Source organism: Nelumbo lutea, chromosome 5 (genome assembly GCF_056320005.1).
Source record: "Nelumbo lutea isolate HS-2025 chromosome 5, American lotus-T2T, whole genome shotgun sequence".
NCBI classification, from domain to species: Eukaryota; Viridiplantae; Streptophyta; class Magnoliopsida; order Proteales; family Nelumbonaceae; genus Nelumbo; species Nelumbo lutea.
In genome coordinates this window covers 82220553-82224934 of record NC_142688.1, presented here as the reverse complement: position 1 = coordinate 82224934, position 4382 = coordinate 82220553, and the positions used below count along the sequence as shown (strand labels likewise).

General features: G+C 34.9%; 1 long non-coding RNA gene across 1 annotated transcript; it reads left to right on the top strand.

Moving 5' to 3' along the window:
• Positions 1 to 292: 292 nt before the first annotated feature.
• On the top strand, positions 293 to 3374 carry LOC148853103 (uncharacterized). Its single transcript, XR_016098731.1, has 3 exons — positions 293 to 410; positions 2600 to 2721; positions 3235 to 3374. It is a non-coding gene; the product is annotated as an uncharacterized LOC148853103 (long non-coding RNA).
• Positions 3375 to 4382: the final 1008 nt, after the last annotated feature.

Sequence of the window (4382 nt, the reverse complement as noted above, 5' to 3'; positions counted from 1 at the left end):
ATTTCGACATGGTAAATCTTGTTTCCTCATATGTGTTTTGACTATTTTCTGGTTTACCAACTATCTATTCTTTTTCATCATTTATTTTCTTTTACTTTTTTTTTCTGCTAAATTGGTTGACTACCAAAGGTTCATTATTTACTCATTTTCTTTCAAACAATTCATAGGAATTGCAGTAACTACAGACTTCAGGGATCTCTCCCAGATTTTAGCGCCTTGGATACTCTCTGAACTAATGTAAGTAGTTAAATCAGAAACAAAGAACTGTACAAAAAGCAAGCAAGTGGAAACTTTACTAATTGGTATTTTGTTTTATCATTTCTGCTTATGGTTTGCAGAGACTTGAGTAATAACAGTTTAAGTGGAGAAATTCCTAGCTTCCTGGGAAACCTTCCCGGCCTGAACATGCTGTAAGTATTTCATCACTTTTGCAATTTTGTGGACTAATTAGTTTTCTTTGGAAATTGGAATTTTGTATTTCTTACTTCTTTTATTTGCTTTTATCTCTCTTTTGTTATAGAAATTTGGCAAATAACAGCTTTAGTGGATTAATACCTTCCTCACTCACCAATAATAGCAACTTAACACTCTCTCTCCTATTCTTCTTCTTCCTCTCCTCTCTCTCACACTCTTTTTCATTCCTCCCGTCTTTCTATTGCAGACCAGACCAGACCACAGTGATTTCTTTTTTCTATTAGATTTCACACTCTCTCTTCGTTACTCCCTAGTTTTTTCGCTGCAGATCTGACCAGACCACAGCAAGGTTAAGTTTCCAGAATGGTGAGGAAGAAGTATTGGAGAGGAATAGGCATGTTGAACCTCATTTAAGATGCTGCAATGGTTACTACACATACAACTCAATTTATATCAGTTCACTAGTTCTCCTTGGTGAACCAAGCTACATAAAATATATAATGTTGTCATGGATTGTCTGAATTAACCACATGTGCTTAGGTTACCTCTGATGTTCTCTGATAAAGTCAAACGTTCGAAGGTAGACCCATTTTCTGATTTCAGTTATCATATGCTAATGTAAACACGTTTACAATGGTAGTCTTACTGAGATGGACCTACCTATTTCTGCCGTTTGGGATTCTTGGATTTATCATGACAATCCAGACCATACATCTTAAATGGGAACTTCTAGATTGGCCATTTTCACTCTGCAGTCCATGCCAATCCTATATTGGGTTCTCTCTGGATGACATTATCTGTTCAAAAGTTCCCATTTATAGTTGAAATGAATGACACTAAAAGGGTCCTATCAAGGGTTTTTGGGCTGGAAATCGTGGGTCATTTAAACTTGTGTCTTTTTTTTTTTTTTTTGGGGGGGGGGGGAGGGGTAGGGTTGAACAATGTAGACTTCTTATCTGAGCAACCTAACTAGATGATCTGTGCCTTAATTATATTTGTCTTATCACATATCAGAAATGATCAGACAAGAAATTGGGAAACTTTGTGATTTCTTTCTCTTAAAGATCTTACTTGGAATCAAAGTCAAACAATGATGGGAACTCTTCTATTTGCTATGAGGATTTATTGCTCTTAGTAATAGAATTCATACAAATATACAGAGAATGACAACAGACCAAAAGATGCAAGAATTGAAGAGAAATTCTAGGTAGAAGCACAGTTGTCAAGGCATCACCTAGGGGGTTTCCTAGATGATACCCAGGCAACAAGGTGCTTTCCTAGGGTCACCTTGCCCTTCTTCTTATTGCTTTGTCAAGTTTAGGAAGAAGGGATTTATCCCAATTATTGAAATGCATCAGAAATGGTAGATTTGCCCAGTGATTGATTGCTTGCTGAATCATTGGTGTAACCTTGCCCTTCTTCTTACTGCTTTGTCAAGTTTAGGAAGAAGGGATTATCCCAATTATTGAAATGCATCAGAAATGGTAGATTTGCCCAGTGATTGATTGCTTGCTGAATCATTGGCGTAGTATATGCTTAATAAGAACTAAGTAGCTAATGATCAACTTTTTTCTTTAATTGTTGACTGTGTACATTTTTTGTACTGTTGCATGCTAAATTATGTTTAACATGCTAATATTGTTTTTTCCAACATTATTTAGTTTGTTAGTTAGGATTATGGATTAAGCTCATTGGCTCATTTTAATTATTGTTTTCTATACAGAATAATTTTGTTAGTTAGGATTAGGGCTGTCAATGGATCATGATCTGAAGGAATCTTCTTTGAATGAAATGCATTTAACTTTTTATTTAACCGAGAGAACTCCAGAATTAAAAGTAGGGTTAACTATGATGCCAGAAAGACATGATACCAGAAAAACTTACAACCAACCAATAATTTCAAACCTTTCTGGTATCATATCTTTCCGGCATCATAGATTTTCTAAAACCTGAATGGTTAATACAACACTTGGTTGGACTTTGTAGATTATCGGTGCTTTCTGACTATAATTATTGCATTTCTGAATTTCGTTGTGCACCATCCAACTAAATATAGTTGGATGATGCCAGATTAGTTGTACTTATGATAGCAATGCAACTGTAGTACCTATCACATGAAATTGAACCCATAGTTCCATGCCATTGGATCTGTGACTCTTTTTAAAAATGTTTGTGTTATATTCAGGCACTTGTTGAGTGCGAAGGAGAATCCATAGATATGAGTGGTGATGTTGGTGCTGTTGGTCGAGTAATAATCTCAGAAACACAATTCAAAAATCATGAAATGCTTTTAGCTAGATTTAAAAGGTATGGGATGTTTTGATTTTGGCATTTCTTTTAGTATATCAAAGCTATCCTAGAAACTTTAGCTCGTCTTCGAGTAATCATTTTATTGGTATGTTATTTGATGAATCTTGATTTGTTGTTTGAAACCATTCTAAACAGCAGCAGATCAGGATTCATTTGCTGAAGCCAGAATCGGGAATAAGGTCTTGATGATGATGATGATGATGATTTTGTCCTAATATCATCACTGGAAGACCTATTTACAATTTGTCAAAATTTAACAAGTTTCTTCCTCTCACATGAAAGGAAGCTTTTTGCCTCAATTTCTGTCAGATTACATATGGAAATTCATAGTTGGGTATGGGCATTATAGAGATTCTAACCTGATGTTAAAAAAGAGTTCCTGAGTGGGAGGGACCCCTTGTTAAAATACAGTCCATTTCAATTAGTTTTACTTGTTAACCATCAGTTGTTCTGGTTCGAATGTATTTCTGCATCATCTGAGTATTTGGATGTATTTGTGTTAATTTTCAGGAACCATATACAAAACAACCATACTTCCATGCCGAACATTTTGCATTGTATGTCATCCATTGCCATTTCAACTATTAAAATCAGCCATTTGTACTTTCAAAATTTTTATTACTTATATATTAAGAAAAGCTTACATGAATTGTCTGTGTTTAGAAAATGATTACATTGCTAACAATTTACACTGAAGTCTCCTTGTTCAGGTTAGCTTTGTTCAGGCTGAAGCAAAGGTGTGTCAATGAATTATCTGGTCTGAAACTCCTCCAAGCCTTTCCCAATTTATAAATTTCCAATTTCAAAACTAATAGGATGCACTGGTCTCAAGTCGCCTGATACATAGAAAGTTTCAAGTCGCCTGATACATAGAAAGCAAATTCTAGTTTGAAATACATTGATCCAAAACATAAATCTAGTTTGAAACATTTTTCCTTTTGCCTACGTTTCATTTCTTTTCTTAATAAAATCTCTTTTTCTACCATAGACTTTTGAGAAGGGTTGCCACCTTTAATTTTAAATAAAATCTCTTTCATCTTGTTACCAATTATAGTTCTAATTGGAAGATCTTCCTAAAAAGACTTGCCAAATGTCTATTTAATTAGATGGTTGAGATAGGCTTTTCTAAAGTTAAGAAAAATGTCACCAATAATGTCAAATCGTTTTTCTGCTCAAATATGTCAAGTATTCCTCTCTAACCATACTGAATACAGTTCCAAAGCACATTCCTTTTCTTATTCAATCCTTTCAGATTCTAGCAACCCAATGACTCCACTGAATATGGAACAAGCTATTGGACTTTAAAAGCCTTAAAATACTGATGCCAAGTTCTGCTTGTGAAGCTACAGGGCTTATCATTTTGCTAGAAATGGGGCGGGATGCAGAATAGAGGTAGCAGCTATTTCATGTCACCTCAGACCTCTACCAGGGTCCTCTTTTCCCCCTAAACATGCCAAATCCTTTCATTTTCCCATGTAAACGTGCGGTTGCTCCTGTAGTGTAGGGGTGCAGTTGTGATCATGGAAAGACTAAATGATCTTTGGGTATCATTATAAATCTACAATAATGAAGATATAAGGATTCTTAAAGGATCAAGTTCAAGTATGTTCTAATTTTCCTATATATTATCATGATATTCCCTGAGTACTCTTTCTTTA